The following is an 18,670-nucleotide window of genomic DNA, read 5'->3' as shown; positions in this document are numbered from 1 at the left end:
GAGAGAGAGAAAGTTTAAGATGGATGTGATTTAATCATTACTGGATGATTGAGTTTGACTGATCCAGCTGTGTTCAGTCTTCTTGATGGGGAATAGGCGTGGAAAACCCATCAAAGAACGGTAAAGCAAGCTTCACATAACCCAACCTGTTGCACAGAGAGGAGAATACCTGAAGGAAAATTCAGCAGGCTGTTAACAGTGGTCATCTATGGTGCGTGTGTGTGTGTAGTTATAGGAGGCCTCTGTTTTCTACATGATGGATTATTGTGGTGATTTACTTTTATAATTAGCGTGCTATTTTTTGTAATTATGAAATGCCAACAAAGTATAATTAAAGAACCCAGAAGTCGATTAGCTTCCAGCTAATCAGTTTGACGTGGCCTTCAGAGGTGGATATGCCGGTCAGCTGTGCTTGCTGATGGAGCCGTGGCTCACACGGAGGGCTGGGAAAGGCCAGTGGGGCAGGACGTGCAGATCAATGCCATCCCATTACCACCACTAGCAAATCGATCGGAGCCTCTCCTTGACTGATGGTGAGGGAGCAGCTTCATCGTCACATGTAACACAGGAGTATGGCTAACATTTAATGTATTGGCCAAGCCAGTACATTTTGAGTGAATGGGAACATTAGTAATTCTGCCGGTACTTCAGTGTAAATAAGGACTGTCTTGGCAAACGGGCATATGGTCACTCTTAAGCATAGGAAACTCACACAACCCTGAGTATATGCCACGTGGCTGTGTTCTAGGAGTGGTCTCCTCAGGGCTGTCCCCCCGGGCCCTGGAGAGGGTCTGGGCACCATAAAGTGGTCCATCCAGTGAATTTCGGTGATTAGAAAGGCCCTAGATTACTGAGTGCTGTCCAATAGAAATGCAGTGCCAACTACATAGGTAATTGAACATTTTTTGTAGTAGGCATATTAAAAAAGTAAACAAGAAACTGGTGGAATTCACCTTAATATAGTGTATTTAATCCAACATATCCATGTGGTAGGCAGAACAATGGCTTCCAAAGAGGTCCACATCCTAATTTTCACAGTCTGTATCCTACTTGACAAAAGGGACTTTTCAGATGTGATTAAGTTAAGGTCCTTGAGATGGGGAGATAATTCTGGATTATCTGGGCCCAATCTATTCGCATTGATACTTAAACGTTGAGAGCCTTTCCTAGCTGTGGTCAGAGGAAGACGTGACTAGAGGAGAATGGTCAGACAGATGAAGCATTGCTGGCTTTGACGATGGAGGAAGGGGCTTGAGTCAAGGAATGGCAGCCTCTAGAAGCTGCAAAACACAGGAAAACAGATCTTCTCTAGAGCCTCTGGAAGGAGCACAGCCCCGTCCACACCTTGATTTTAGTCCAGTGAGACCCATTCGGATTTCTGACCTCCATGACTGTAATATAAAAAGTAGTATTGCTTTGAGCCACTATATTTAATTGCAATTTGTTACACTAGCAATAAGAAACCAATGTGATCCAACACATTCTCATTTCAACATTCGAACATATAAAATTTACCAATGAGATAGTTTACGTTTTTTATTTCATGCTAAGTCTTCCAAGTCTCACATGTATTTTACACAAAGTACAGCTCAGATCTCGATTCTGAGATCTGAAGTTTAGCCCCACTTTAAGGGCTCAGAAGCCAGTGTGACGGGTGACTACCATACTGAAAGGTGTCATTCTAGATCCATTGCCCCAGGATTCTGAAATCTGAGGTGCCCAGGATTGACTAATCTCAGCTCAAGGCATCTGCAGATAGCTGTGGCTGTTTGCATATGTGTGAGGAAGTGTGTGTGTGTGTGTGTGTGTGTGTGTGTGTGTGAGTGGGTTGCCTCCATGAGCATTTATGCTGTGTCTGTGGGCAGTGGGGCAGGGCCAGCAGCCTTGGCAGACATCCCAGATGCCCAGGGAGAAAGGTACAGTTTTTGCAGATCCTAGTGGTCATCCCAGTAGGAACCAGCTTGCAAACTGATCTCCTGCTACAGATCCCTCGTCACTGCCCCCAGTCCTGCCAATGTTGGCAGGCAGCTATTCCTGATCTGCACAGAGGCCCGTGTCTACTTGTAGAGGGTCCACATTCCATTTAATTAATATATGTTTTAAAATTCTCACTTTATTGAGATATAATTGACATATAACATTGTGTAAGTTTAGGGTGTACAATGATTTGAAAGATGTATATGTTGTAAATGTTTACCACTATAAGGTTAGTTAACACATCCATTGCCTCACGTAATTACCATTTTGTTGTTGTTATGGTGAGAACGTTAAAGCTCTACCCTCATAGCAACTTTGAAGTATACAATACAATATGGTTAACTGTCGTCCCACCTTCTGTTTTGATCTGCTTTCGCTGGCACCTGCCTGGGAGCCACCCCAGGGTCACGCACCACTGTGGTGACAGTTCCTGAGTAGGACAGTGAGGAGAATGACTGCACGATTATGTCTCACTGGGTCAGGGCAGGGAACTGTATTTCCGTCAGGTCCGATTTTCACTGAGAAATTGCATTTTCCACCAGTTCTGCATTAGGTTTTGGGGGAACACCACAGTGTAGTTGAAACCCTGGCAGACAGAGATGGTTGAGGATATGTATGTCAGTGCACACCCATACAAAGGGGGACATGAGTCTTCAGATTGCTCTTCCTGGCATCTCGAAACTGGATACACAGGAATGGGCCAGCCTGGATGCAGAACCAGGCAGCGGATACATTTCTGTGCTGGCAAAACCAGCGGAGAGCAGCAGGAGTTGTATCCCTAACTCTTACTAGAATGGCTCTCTATAATACTTGATGTGCAAAAGAGATACGAGGGACCTACTGTACTTGCTAAAGGTTGTGCTGCTGTCACGAAGCAAGTAGAAAAAAAGTACATTATCCTCACCTGATTAGATTTCCTGAAGAAATGACCCATTGCCTGGGCATGTAATCCTAGTGCCCATCTGCATCTTCTGTGTCCCTGCTTCTGATTGTCTGCATTCACTTCTCTCTGGCACACATTGTTTTGTATTTCTGATTAGACTAAGGTGAAAAGTAGGGTGGCAGCTAATTTATTGGTACAATTTGCTCTTGTAATCTATGCTGTTGGTGATTCAGAAATACATTCTGAGGCATTAGCTTTTAAATTATGTGTTTTCACAGGATTCTTTGATATGCAGATGAAGAGTCAGCCTCTGATGGGGGGATCTCTAGTTGAGGATGGTGGCATCACGGAGGGGAACCTATTATGACTGCAGAAAGCATGATTCATTTAATAGTTATGGCCCACCTTTTTCCTGGGTGCGCTATCAGGCAGGCTGCAAAGCCTTGCAAGTCTACAAAGTGCTCTACACAGAAGTAAAACCTACTCATTAAACTGGGGATGGAAATTTTGCTAGGGAAAGTCTAATCTTAATACCATTGTGTTCCTACTTTTTAGCCTGCAGGAGAGCCTATCTCAGGCTCCCCTCAATTTTGCATACGTGTGTGTGTGTGTGTGTGTGTGTGTGTGTGTGTGTGTGTTGGAGCACAGCTGGAGAGGCAGCAGTGTTCTCAAGAGGATAAAAGTGTGAGAGCATGGAGCACACACTACATTTTTCCTCATCCTTTCATGGCAAGGAGCACTAACAGGCTCTGTGGTGGTAAAACCCACTGATAAAAGTTCTAGCCCTTTTCTAACATTAATGGGCTGCTGAGAGGCAAGGTGTGAGCTTACAATGGACATCTTAGTCTGAGGAATAAGGTCTGAGGCTCTTGGCTGGATGCGGGGTTGAGGGATCCTTACAGAGAAGAGCTCAGTAGACTTTCTTCCCACCTCCCAGGCCCATATGATGCCACATACTTAGAGCAGCTTGGGGCTATTGCAACTCTGCTCACAGTCCATCCCTTTGCCAGGTGCACCCCAAGCTCTTTCTGGGGACCATGGCTTTGTGCTTGGCATTCAAACCCTCCAGTATTGGCTGCAAGCCTCTTCTATAAGCTCATTTGCTTTTATGCCCCTTCTTGCCTCTGGGCTCCAAGCCAGTTAAATGACTCCCTCTTCCCCACACAGCTCCATGCTTCTCCACTCTGTGCCATTGCTCACGCCTGCTGTGTTTCAGGTTGCCTTCTCTTTTCTCCCTCCATGTGCCCGAATACTACACATTCTTTCAGGTTTAATGTATACATCACCTCTCCACAAAGTCATGCCCCCTCCCCCTCTGGCTCAATGTTACCTCTTCCTCTTCTGAACTCTGTTCCTCTCTCATGACAAATCTCTTACTCCCTCTGAGTGACATCCTATACATAGCAGGTCATTATTTGTTGAATAAATGAACGAACACAGCATTGATCAGAAGCCATTGAGATGCACACTCTTGGAGGTCACTGGTTTGTCAAAGTGAATTCCAGGGGCCCTTTTACTTGTTTTGGGTGGAGACAGAAGGTTGTTGAAAATGCAGATTCATGGATTCTACAAAGACCTACTCTAAGATTCATGGGTTTGGGTCTGTGGGAGGCGAGGCCTGGATATATGAATAAGATCCCTGAGAAGTCTGGTTTTTGAGAGTCTCTAGGGACTTACAAGATGGAGATGTGTCTGTCCAGTTGGGGTTTGGTCCCCTTAGGATATGGATCTGGAAAGTGCTGACTGGGGGGTGGATAATTCCAGTCTACTGATGTGGCAGAGAGGGTGTCTGTGTTGGCTTTAAAGCTGGGAAAGGGAAGCTGTGGTGAATTTTGGCTATGATGTTTAGGAAGCCTGTTCTCAAATGCAGAGAATCCTGCTAAGTCAGGGAAAAAAATACATCCTGGGCAGAGAGTTTAATTTGTGTGTGCCCATCACCCAAAGGGCTGTCAAGGGCTGGCTCCAGTTTAGGAGGAGAACTATGTCAGAAAAGCCAAAGGTCACTGATTTAATGAACAGAATTGGGTGTTTACTTATTAGTAAAAAAAAAAAATTATTTTAAATGAGTAAAGCAGCAGAGGAAAATCAGCCAGCCTTTAGGCCTAAGGGTGGGAAAGAAGCTCAGCTGGGATGTAAAAGAAAACACACAGCATCCAAGTGAATATTTTAAACGTTTATAAAATTTAAATAGGAAATGGGAAGTGGATCGCTATAGACTTTAGTTACTATGACCAGTGAGTAACTAAGGAAATAACCCATTTTTCCCTACTAATTTTTCCAGGTGATCTTAACTAGGTATAAAAGCCATCAAGAAAAAAAAAAGTGGCATCCCTAGCTACATAGGGGAAAAAAGCAAATAAAAGAAAGGCACTTCACACTTAAAGAGCTTTTTTTCTAAAGAAAAGTAGTGTATGTGGTGGTCGGGGGTGTCAAAAAAGGCAAAGGGTGACAAGTACTTTTGAAAAATGATGGTATTATGGGCTGCTGCTAGTATTTAAAAAGTCAGGGAATATAAGAGTTGAGCTGCAGAGAAAATGGCCCAAGGTTCTATTTTCAGCTTTCCCGCAGGTCAGAGGCACTAATGAGGGCTGTTGGGACGGCAGGCACGCTTCCAGCCGAACTGGTTGTACAAGCTTCTTGTACTAAAAGCAGAGGCTGCAGGAGCCCTCCCAGAGCAGAAGCAGCAGGTAGAACAGCCACCAGGACCCGCTTTCCTAAATACCGCGCTCTTTCTCTTTAACTTTTCAACTTGATGTCCATTAGGGGGAAATTTACCTGGTTGGATCATTTAGACTGAGTTATCGAGTTTCCATTTGGCCGAAGGCCGTGTGTCTACTAAGCATGCGAAGGACTTCCCCTTAACTGAGCACTCAGAAGGCTCCTGCAGTGTGATGTTCACCAAGTGGTCCCGGGAGCCGTTTCAAGTCTTTCTATATGGCAGGGAAGTCACCCATGTGATGACTTATAAGTTTCACTTGAAGCAGACTGTCTAAATCTATATTATGTTTGCTTGAGGCCAAGTCCTGGCTGGGTGTGTGTGGTGGGGTGGGGGTGGGGTGGGCTTTGCGTGTGTGGTATTTATTTTCTTTCTTCATGTCCTGGGACAACTTGCTGTATCCAGGTTAATTGCACATCTTGGTTGTTATTCTGGAAACCAGGCCATCCTGGCAGCCTCAGACAGAGCCACCCTGGCTCTGAGGATTCGCACGAGCGCTTTGCTCAGGGGCACAGAGGCAAATGTCTTCAGAGGCATCTTCCTTCTGAGGCTTTCCAGTTGTACTTGCTCATAGGGTTGACAAATCCTGTGTTTTCCCCCCCCCTGCTGTCTTCAATATTATGCCATTCTCATCTTGAAGAGGCCAGCAGTACATCATGTACCGGGCATGGCTATCGAGACCAGCAGATCACCTCTGCATCCCTGTCCCTTGGGGCCTGATGGTACCTGCATTTGAGAGGAGCCATTCCACACCTCCTCTGTAGCCGTGAACTCAGCAACCAGAACTCAGCAAACAACCGCAATGCATGGAGCTATTGTCACAGAGTCGCTGCCCCCAGGATGGAGCGCGAGACTAAAGTGGCAGGTGGGAGGTGGGATGAAGCCCCTGCTGTTGCGAACTTGCTGTGATGACACCCAGCCCCTGGGATTGCAGCGGAAGCTGTTTTATTAAGATATAATTGCCATATAACATCGTGTAAGTTTAAAGCACACAGCGTGATGACTTGACACATATATTGCAACATGCTTTCACTTTTTAATATTGAAAAATATTGCTTTTGTAATCACAAACCGTTATTTAAAAATAACAAGACCTATCTTTTGGGACAGCAACAATGCAAAGGGCCCTGGGGGCCAGTCAGCCCAGCTTTGTGACTATTCCCTCCCTGACCCCCCCACCCCCGCAGCCTGGGACTTCTCAGGGAGACCCCAGCGGAGACCATGATCTCACAACCATGAAACCCCACATTTTTCTTTTTGAGGCGCGGGTGAACAATTTAAAATCTGTCACAATGTAAGTGGGATGTGCAGTGACTTCCCACCGACAACGACTTTGGAGGTGTGGAGACTGTGGAGGTGGAGTTGCAGGGCGTGCTCGACGGAAGAGGTGGGCTGTGGCTGTGCTGCCAGCCTGTTTCTGCTCGGGCCAGGCTTTGTTCTAGAAGGGAAGCATTTCTTTAAGCATCTTGATGGCTTTGCCTATCACTCTGGTAAACTCCTCAGGGGCAGGTTTGATCAGTGACATTTTTCCTGAGCCAATGCCTTCCCTGAGAAGAGTACTCTCTAAGAGGCAGATAGACAGCACACAGTTTTCCATGCAAACATTAAATGACACTACACTGAAATCGTAGCCAGAAAGTTCTGTGTTCTAACTTTCTCCCGGGTAGGTTAGAGATGCTGGATGACACCTCTTGGATATGCAAATGAATGGATGGTGGGGCAGCTATTCTAATTGTGCTTTGGTGGTAAATTTAGGATGAGGAGAAACAAAAGCAAGAAGAACCAGAGAGAAAAGATGGCTTGCAGCCCAGCTGGCGTGGTTCAGTGGTTGAGCGTCAACCTATGAACCAGGAGGTTACTGATTGATTCCAGGTCAGCACAAGCCTGGTTGTGAGCTCGATCCCCAGTGTGGGGTGTGTAGGAGGCAGCCGATTAATGATTCTCTCTCATCATTGATGTCTCTCTCTCTCCTTCTCCTTTTCTCTCTGAAATCAATTAAAAAAAATAAAAAAAGATGAAGATGGCTTTCAGCACAGTGACTTCAGCCCTGATTTGCAGGGTCATATCTGCCCTGAGGGAGAGAGGGGGGAAGACCGAGAGCACACTTTGTTCCTTAGTGAAATTGGTTAAGGGCAAATCAGATAATCTGGCCTGTCTAGCTGAGTCCCAGGACCTAGAAGGACCAGGCCAGCAAACCTGCTCCCAGACATGTGGATTATGGCCATGATCTGCAGGTTATTACTCAGGGTGAGAATGATGTTTCTTACAGAATAGCCCTATTTGTGAAAGGCTGCTTGTTGGTGTGCTTGGCAGACTTTTTCACCCTTTCGATGTACTGTTTAAATCGGTGAAAAACCTAAATGCATAATGAGTAGGAACTACCAAGGGGAAAACTGGTGTTCACCTCGGTTGTGGCGCATGATCCCTGGCACATTCTCTGGCAGTTCCATGTGGGCAGTCAGGGTCGTCCATCTCAGCACAGTGATATTAACCAACACTGTTGGACTCCTTTTCACTATCGTGCTAAAATAATAAGGTGTCAAATGTAAGATATTAAGATGTCAAATTAACCATATGATTTTTGTAGATCAATGTGGTGAAATGGCAGCAATTTCATAGAACTCAAGCTAGTAAGTGGTCTTTCCCTTAGCGGAGTTTAGACATGAGTTGGGAGACAGAAGTTTAACGTATCAATAGGTACATATGATTAAGACCTGGAATTCAGAGGCTTTTATTTTGAAGCCAGTAATGCATGCGGTGTGAGGAATACCGTAAGGTTTTTCCTGACTGCCTCCATGTAGGTGAATCCATTTCTCACTTGATGAACCATATGGTTCAATTTATAAGTCACAGGGGAAATCGACCCAATGACTATATGCAATTCAGTTTTATCTGAAAATGTTATTATCTGCCTCGACCACCCACATTTTCCCCAAGAGTTGATTCTGCACGTTTTCCAGAAACAGCCGCACCCTCACGTGACCAAGCTTTATGCTGGGGTAGAGATTTGGCGGAACGTGCTGAAGCTCTGAGGGCAAGTCCTGCAGGAGAGTTAATATTTGAGCCGCTGCAGCGGATCTGGCACTAATATGCAGCCTCCCAAGCTCTGCCTCGGAGGACACAGGGCTCACTTGGAAAGCGCTGGCTGTGTTTCTTTTAACATCAGACCCATTACTTTATTGTCACACCTTGTGAGACCGGCTCAGGGTCTCCAGGGTCCAGGGAAAGTGACTTTGTTCCTTCCATCTGGATTTTATTCAGTCACATATCCTGGTTGAGTGGCTGTGGCCTGGCAAGTTCTTTTTCAGGTTCCAAAGAGATTAGCCCTGGATCATCAGGGTTTGTTGTTGTTGTTTTTAAGGCTTTGCTATTGGAATAATCATGATGCTTCTCAGATAGTTTTTGTCCTAAATGCTATTGAGTTTCTGATACAGAGCTGGACTGATATTCTCTCCTTGCTGGTGGTTCTCTACGCTATAGGGTAAAGGAAAATCACAACTTTCCTGACAGTGTTAAATAGAAAATCTACATTAGTCCAAACTATCCTGAGAGTCAGGTAACAAAAGTTTGGGCCTCAGTTCTGAACTGGCTTTCTGTGTTATCTTAGGCAAGTTCATTAACTTCTGGAAATACTAGTTTCTTCCTTGGGAAAATGAGGCCATTAAAGTAGATAATCTCCCAGTTACCATCTGACTCTAAAACAGTATGAGTCTATGTAAAACCTTGTATATCATTTGGCTCTATTTAAATTATTCTATAATCCTTAGACATTCATTTTTTTTGTAACTAGTAAAAGAGAAGGTAGCTCAGAAATAGGAAGATTAGTAGGAAAATCCAGGTTTTAAAATGTTTATGGTAAGTGAGTTATATGGAAATAATTTAAATTTGACTATTTTTTAAAGATATTTTCATCTTTATAAGAAAATGTTATATGCCCTGACCAGTGTGGCTCAGTTGGTTGGGCGTTGTCCTGTGCACCAAAAGGTTGCCGATTTGATTCCTAGTCAGGGCACATGCCCAGGTGGTGGGCTCCATCCCCTGTAGAGGGCATGCAGGAGGCACCTAATAGATGTTGCACTCTCACATTAATGTTTCTCTCTCTCTAAATATTAATAAAAACGTTTTAAAAAAGAAAATGCTAGGATAAGAAGGTTCTGGAGATTCTGGAGGGTTGCTGCTGATATCTAAAGTTTCTCAATTCCTTTATACATTTGATGCTTGGAATTCATGCAAACAGAAGGAGTCAATTGTGTTGGAATAAGTTCCTGGTCACCTTAATGTTCCTTTTTGTGCAGACTGATGAGGTGCCTATGGTACTGTCTTAAATAAGAGCTGAGCATGGAGGCAGAAGAATGGCATTTTCAGAATTTTTGTCACTAATTTAGGTTTAGGGCTGATGTTAACTGGGATATTTCAGTTTGTCATCTTGGACATCAGGCATCAATCAGTGCCGCGGCCGATTGTGAAGTTGGGGCTTGAGCAATGGCGATTCCTTCCGCAGTGAAATTTGGGTTTGAGCGTCCTTGCTGGTGACATCCTGCCACCTTGTGGCCAGCTGTGGACTTTAGCATCGTGCATTGTCCCTAAGTGCGCAGGCTGCTCTGGGCTGAGCCTGGTGGAGAAGTAGTCTGTGACAGGCATTTCCAGGCCCGGAGATTCTGTGGGCTCTATTCACTACAGACTCTTCCACTGATCATCAAATGTTTGCATTGTACCCTCTCCGCAGAGGAGAGCCAATAATCCTTTCCTTGTTTAACAGTGCTCCCATAGCTGATGGGATGGCAGAAATAGAGAAAGGTTCATGTTGGAAATGTCTGATCTTGGTTCTGCTCCTAAACCGATTCTTGCTTCAGGTAAGCCCAGATCTGGAGTTGGGGGGTGAGGTTCTTCCTGGTTCTGTCTTGGGAAGACCAACTCACCTCTCTGTCCTCAACTGATAGTTACAGCATGTTACCAGGGTTACTGCATGTCTGCACTGCATATCACAGCATCTGCCTGTGGTAGGTACTATCTTTATTCTCATTTTATAGGATTATTGAGGGTCAGAGACATTCTGTAACTTGTCCAAGGTCACTGAGGTGATATGTGTTAGAACTGAGATCCAAACCCCAGTGATGTGAGCCCCCACTATTAACCCCTGTCCTGTGTCTGTGAAAAAAATGTAAAAACACCCACTTTACTGCACACGAGGAAGCTGCATATGCAACTAAAGTGTTTTGTATTGAAAAAGATCTACCCAGATGCTGATCGGCATTTTAAAAGTTACCATTGTTACTATTGTTATGCATGCTGTTGAGATTGTTGCCAATGCAGGCAAAATATTTCCATTTCCTAAATGGAAGAGAACAGTGACTTCTTGGAGAGAAATATCCAGATGATTTAAAAGTTATTTGCAGTTGCTATTACTGATGTTCTCTAATTTTCTCATTGGCTATAAAATTTCAAACAAAGCTGATCCTAATAAGAGATTCCTTTTGGAAATGAATTGAATATATGAGTGAAAAGATGACTTTGGACCACTGTGGGTAACAACTAGACCAGAGTGATGAAGTTTTGAGGTTTGGGCCTGTAGCCAGGTGAATCATGCAGTTTGTTTGGTAGACAAATATCCTTCAAAGAGTGTGACTCTTGTGGTGCCATGGGATGGAAGAACATGACAAAAAGAATCCAGAATAGTGAAAAGTTTGGGTGCTACTGACTAGAATTATTGTTTTGTCATGAGACTTTCAGGTTATATAGCTACCCTAGAGCAATATTTTTCAAACTTTATGGAAGACCGTAGGGACATTGTTAAAATTGCAGCTACCTGGGACCCATTCCCCAGAGATTCTAATTCGATAGTTTGGGGCCAGCATTTTGACAAATACTGGACTGGAGGATGCCCATTGCTCAAAGTTTAACATTCCTGAATGGAGTTAATTAAACTTCTGTTTTTTCAAAAGAGAACATGTCATTAAAAAATACAGAATTTGTTCACTTAGTAAATTATATAAATGTCTGACCACTATGCTGTACACCTAAAACTACTAAAACATTAAATATGAACTGTAATAAAAAAAGTTAAAAAACAAAACAAAAAAATATAGAAACAGTAAACACACACACACACACACACACACACACACCACACACACACACACACACCAGAATTTGCTTTAAATACTAAATTGTCTAGGTTTCTGAAGGGTCCAGTTCTCCTCCCCCTCCCAAACTCTTTTGTGAAGCATGACCCTCAGACCCATTGCATACAATTGAATTCCTGCCTAAATGTTAATGATTTGACCAGGGGCTTTTAGCACTCTCTTGCAACTCCGGGCACATGACATGCCAGGCAGCAATGTGCATGGCGGAATCATCCTTAGGTTCCTCCTCACCATGGCAACCAGTGCACACTGATCTCTGTCCGTTTCCAGGCTGACAGTTCTCCAGGGTCACCTGAGTCATAGCAGCAGGAGAAAGCTGCAGCTGGCTTTGGTGGTCCAAATGTCCTGGAAACAGGGCTTTCAATCTCAGGCCCCAACTTCCTCTCTGCAGTTTCTGGGTGAGAAGCTGTTTGGACTCTGGGAATTGGGGGCCTGAGAGAAACAGGGTCAGAGGGGGATTCTGGGACATGAGCGAAATTGGTGGCAGATATGTGTAAATTGGAGCTGTCAGCTGGACCAGCAGGAAATAAGAAGTATGAATCTCAGGGGAAGGGAATGAATCACAATTCACAAAGACAGCTTGAAATTTAGGCCAGGAGGTGAATTATAAGTTTTTCACTCTACGTGAAATGTCAAGACACAAGGAAAACCCATCACCCTTTGCCTTTGAGTGTTTGTGGGGGGCGGGGGAGGTGTGGTAAAATTAGAATTAGAGGGAGAGAAGGATGGTAGCCTTGAGTTTCTCCCAACATTTTAATATAAAAAAATGTTCAAACATAGAGCAAACTTGAAAGAATTTAGAGTGAAACATACTAGTTAGATTCTACCTTTAATATTTTTTAACTACTTGATCACATTTTATCCATCTGTATATCCCTCTGTTCCTCCATCAATATATCTTATTTTTTTGGATAGTTTTGATTTTAATATTCTGATTATTTTCTTCTTTCTTTCCTTCCAATTCTGGCATTTATTCCCCTCCTTTTATTTGTTCTCATTCATCTCTAGCCATCATCTTTAATGATACAGCGAAGAATGTGATGATAATAAAAATAATTACCATTTATTGAACATATACTATATGATAAGCATAGTGCTAGCCACTTTTCTTATATTATTATCTCATTATTGTCAGAATGAGAAAGAGGTAAAATTATCCCTCTTTTAATGATAAGGAAATGGAGTCTTAGAGATGAATGGCTAAACTAGAATTCAAATCTGGTCTTACCTGACATTCTGCCTTGGCAGACCAGTTTCAGGGGGAATAACAGCCCTTGAAGTTCACTTTCAAACTGAATTAGTGAAAAAATTCACTAAAATAATCTCAAACCTCTTATCCAGATCATTGATGACCATTTTCCACACGTAAAGACGTCTTTAGTTCAGATCTAGCGGAAAGGCTATCCTTGGCTGGGAACCCTCTGGGTATCTGCTCTTCTTTGCACAAGAGTAAAGTAGGTGACATTTCCTTCTCTTTGTCATCATTGCTGAAATTTATTGAATTTTTCTATGGACCAAACATTCCACATTTATTTAATTTTTAAGGCTAATTCTCTGGGTTAGATACGATAATCTCCATGTTAGATATTATAAGGAAGAAAAGGGATCTTTTCTTCTACCCTGTTAGGTTCTGGGACTGGGGCCCACAGATTAAGTTAACAAAAGAGATTAACAAAAGAAACAGCTTATATTACATGCATATGGGGGCTTCAAAAGAAAGAAGTGAAAACCCAAAGAAGTGGTTAGATGTGGAGGCTCATATCTCATTCTAACAAAGATTGTGAAATAACAAGACAAAGGGAGTGGGGTAAGTTGTAGGAAGTGAACTGTGCTTCTAGGCACAGTAAATTGTGGGAAGGTAAATATATGGGAGAAACTAATGAAAGAAAAGGGGAAACATCCATAGTGGCCAGCCATGGGAGGTAGGTTAAATTATAGTGAAGTCATATAATGGAATGCTTTGCAGCCATTTAAAAATAATGTACAAGAATATTTAATATGTAATACTCTTTGTAATACTTTAAGCAATAAAAAAATAAAATAAAAATAAAAAACAAAACCAACAATAAAAACAAACAAAAAGAACAAAAAAAAATTTGACTAGGAGTTATATAATCTAGATATTCTATCAAATCTGATTATAAACAATAGAAACCAACTCTAGCTAACTTAACTTTTTAAAATCCAGGTAAGAAAGGGAAAATAGTCTTAGCAGGTAAAAGGAACAGGTGTCCACCATAGGGTGTATTCAGATTTTTATAAAAACATCAAGAAAAAACTCTAATAGACAGTGGATGTGAACTAAGAATACATAGAAGATGTGATGTGATATAAAACAATATAGGTAAAAAATATTAAAATTTTATTAAAAATTAGAATCATATAAGGAAAGCAAAGATTTTTTTAACCATTAAAAGAATAGTATCCCACAAAAATTGAGCAAAAATTGCCATATGATCCAGCAAATTTACTTCTTAGTGTATAGTCAAAGGAGTTGAAAATAGAGACTCAAATACTATACACCAGCATTCACAGCATTATTCACAATAGCAAAAGGTTGAAGCAACCCAAATGTCCATTGACATTTATACACCACACAAATTATGGTATATAAATACAATGGAATATTATTCAACCTTGAAAAGGAATGAAATTCTGATACATTCTACAATGTGGATGAAACTTGGAAACATTTTGCTAAGTGAAAGAAACAAAATACAAAAAAATATATATATATTTTTGTGTGATTCCAGTTATGTGAGGTACCTAGAATAGGTTTCATAGAGACAGAGTAGAATAGAAGTTATCAAGGGCTGAGGAGGAGGAGGAATGAAAAATTATTATCTAGTGGGTACACAGTTTCTGTGTGGGATGATGAAAAAGTCTGGAGTAAATAATGGTGATGGCTGCACAATACTGTGAATATGGTTAAAACCATTGACTTGTACACGTAAATGGTTAAAAAAACAAATGTTATTTATTTGACCACAATCTTTTAAAACATGAATAACTGCTTAGGGTATAGTTGTTTTACCTAGTGCATTTACACTGAGGGTGGGAATATAAATGTATACAACCCATTTTCGAAAGCAAAATGGTAATTTTTATCAGAAACCCCTAAACTGTTCTTATTGTTTGAACATGATCATAGCAGTATCAAAAATTAACAAATAGTAACAAACCTATATATTCAAAAGAAGGGAAATCACACAAACCCAATGAAACATTATGCAACCATTAAAAATGATAACGATTATGAGACAATGTTTATGATATATTAGTAAGTAAAAAATAGTACAAAATGGAAAAAAAAGAATATTTAACAACATGCAAAAGTGTTCATGATACATCGGAGGTCGGGGGGAAGCTGGCCTCAAATATATCACAATGGTGTTACACACACACACAACACACACACACGCACACACAAGCGTGCACATTAAATGACTATACATTACAGATTATTAGCACTAGTTATATTTTTGTAATGGGGTACGGGGAAGTTTTAACTTTCTCCTTAACATTTTGAATATTTTTCTACAACCAAGGATTGATTACGTTTGCAATGAAGCATCTTATAAAAGTGCCTCTGAGTGCCTTTCCCAATCCAGTTACAGCGGCTAACGCAGGGAGTCACCCCTAGAACAGGGATCTCTGCCTTGCCCTCCCAGGGCCATTCCGGCTCTGGCCAGTTGCTGCGGGAACTATCTGGATCTCTGCTCTGTTCCTCACTTCAGGGTAAATACCTAAACCCTGAATACAATTCCCCTCAAGTGCATTCCTGATATTATTGGTAAGAAGGAAGAGAGAGTATTTTAGAAATTCATGTTACTTTCAGGTCATCTAGAAGGCCAGTTTTAGATGAAATTTTGATTGAATCCTTTCTAAATACTTCAGTAACTTTTGAGAAAGAAGTTTTTTGAGTGTCCAACTGCAGCCTCCTGTAGGCACATGGCCGCTTTTGAGAATTCCAGAGTCTGTTGCTATGGAAACAATAGTCAAGTCACACTGACAGGAGAACTCCTGAGCCCCCAAGAACATCGAGTTTCCTTCTGTTTGAGAATTAGTTTTTTGTTTCACACAGGTGCTTTTAAGAACTGGCCAGCCATTCCCATAAATGGGATTACATTTTTTGTAGCTCCTAAGTAACAAAATTTTCAGCTGATGGATGCTTTTGTATCTTGCGAGCTGCTGGAGCCAAAATATTATATGATCAGAGCTCATCTCGCGTGCACGCCAGGGTTGCCCACAATACTTTCAAACTATAAACTGCTTTCTTACATTACTTGTATTTTTAAAAATTCAACTTTCTGCACTACAGCCCTATGATGTCAAATGCTAATGTAAAGTAGATCTATTGGAGATTTAGAAAAGCCAAGTGAGTTTTCTCAAAACACAGTAGAGTGGAAACGCCATTATGTCGTGTGTAGGAACAGATTAATCACCACTCTTTTCAACCAAGAATGACCTTACAGGTACTCCAGCTTCCCTGTTATTCTCTTTCAAGGCTCAGTTATCACTGACCTTCCAGTTTGTGGCCCGAAGCCAGTGATCTTGAAAATACCTTTGAAAAACAACATGTGAGTAAAGAGATTCAGCTTGATGATGAGGGAGAGAAAGGGCGTTAAGGAGCCAACCCCAATGTGGGCAAGCCACACCTTCTTTACCTTCCAGTTCACATTTCCTAAACTTCAGATATTCTGAAACACCTAAGCAATGTGTGGTAAATAGAAGTTATTTTCAAAAAATAATTTTGCAAAAACTGAAAATAATCTAAATGTTCATTAAGAGTAGAATGGATACATAAATGGTGTTATATTCATACAAGGAAATAATACTCAGCAATAAAAGCAGAAAGATCTACTGGATAAAACGTGAATACACTGTGATGAATGAGAAAAGCAAGAGTCAGAAGAACATGTGCTGTATGATTGCATTTATATGAAGTTCCATCTGAACCCACCAGAGCTAATCTCCAGGGGAAAGAAAATGAATCAGGCTGAACTGGGAGGACAGGGCGAGATTGACTGGGAAAGGTGCACCCAGGAACTTTCTAAAACAGTGGTTGTCAACCTTGGCTGCACATTAGAATCACCTGGGAATCTTTTTAAAATCCTGATTTCTGGGCCTCATCCTCTGGAAATTCTGTTTCTTTGTTATGGGGAAGGGGCCACAACATTAGTAACAAAGCAACAGCATTTCCGGAGGATGAGGCCCGGGAATCAGGATTTTAAAAAGATTCCCAGGTGATTCTAATGTGCAGCCAAGGTTGAGAACCACTGTTCTAAAATGAAGGCAATGCAATCCATCTCGACTGGGGTGAAGTCACATACATGGGTGTATACATTTGTCAAAAATCATCAGACTGTACACTTCAATTCTGTGTAGTTGCTGTATATAAGTTATACCTCAATGGAAAAAAGGTGTATTATATAGTCTTTCTCTGTGAGGCATGCTTCTAAGTGCTTTACATTGAATTAACTTATTTAATTATCACAAAAATATGGGAGAGAAGATATGTTTATTTGCATTTTACAGATGGGGACACTGAGATAGGTAGAGAGGTTATATCAAAGGTAAAGGGGCCAGGATTTGAATACTGGTAGTTCCACTCCAGAGCCAAAATCTTAGCTGCTGAAGTAGCAACCAGCTGGTTGTTTTCCATTCATTGAAAGAGCTTTTGCAAATATGATAGCAGGACAATGGCTCAGATAAGCAGAAGGAATCTGGTTACGGGTAAATACTCGTATTCATGCTGGGTGTTGGGATGTTTTTAATGATTCCATTTAGTTTCAACAAAGACAACACTACTAAATTGCAGGCTGGCCTTGCAGATAGATGATCAGGAAGGCCAGTCTCCTGAACTTTGTTTGCTAATTACTGTACAGCACAGTTCATGTAGGACAAGCCAAACCCTGTGCCTGACATTACCAAGAGATGGAAGGTGAAGTGCTTCAGGCTTTGAGCTTGAAAGAAGACTCACCTGTGCTCTCTTCGGCAGCACACATACTAAAATTGGAACAATACAGAGAAGATTAGCAAGGCCCCTGTGCAAGGATGAGATGCAAATTTGTGAAATGTTCCATATTTAAAAATAAAGACGACTCACCATTCCAGTTTGCTAGTTATCACTTATTGTAGTGTTTATTATACAGAGAAAAATTAGTGGTGACACCAAAGTGTTAACTGTGGCTGACTTATGGTAGGAATGAGATTGAAGTGGGAGGCAATTTCCAACTTCTCACTTGCATAGCATTTGCAATTTTCATGAGTGTGTAATTTTGATGAGATTTTTTAAAAGTTTTCAACAGTGATCCAATTAACTGTCTGCTTATGTGAAGGTTAGCCATTTTGCAATCTTCATTTATTCATTGAATAAACATTTACCAAATGTCTACTAGATGCCAGATCCTAGGTACTGGAGATACATAGGAATTAGTAGTCCCGTGGTTAGACAGACATGTGCATAAACAATCAAACAACGAGGTGGTTACTCTGCAGTTGAAGGGATTTAGATTAGACCAGGGATACTGCCCCAACTCTGCTGTTAGCCATGGGTTTGGTAGCTCTACATGTCTGGGGGCAGGGAGTAGGGGGGCTGAGGGGAGTTGAAACATTTCTAAATGATGTAGGGTTCTACAATTCTCTTATCTAATCTATTAAAAGAGAAACATGCAAATTGACTGCACCTCTGCTATGCCCCAAGCCACGCCCACCAGCCAATCAGAGCGACTATATGTAAATTAACCCAACCAAGATGGCGGCCGGCAGTCACAGAGCTGGAGCAAGCAGGAGGCTTGGTTGCCCCGGCGATGGAGGAAGCCAAGTTTCCTGCCTGCCCTGGCTGGCTGTGGTCTCTGCTCAAGGCAACAAAGTTTCAATTATAGAAGAAAAATAAATCCCAGATACCTGCTTCCAGCCAGCCTCCACTGGGAGCTTGGGTGGCTGGGG

The sequence above is a fragment of the Myotis brandtii genome, unplaced genomic scaffold (genome assembly GCF_000412655.1).
Source record: "Myotis brandtii unplaced genomic scaffold, ASM41265v1 scaffold266, whole genome shotgun sequence".
In the NCBI taxonomy this organism is placed as follows: Eukaryota; Metazoa; Chordata; class Mammalia; order Chiroptera; family Vespertilionidae; genus Myotis; species Myotis brandtii.
Note: the sequence above shows the minus strand (reverse complement) of the source record.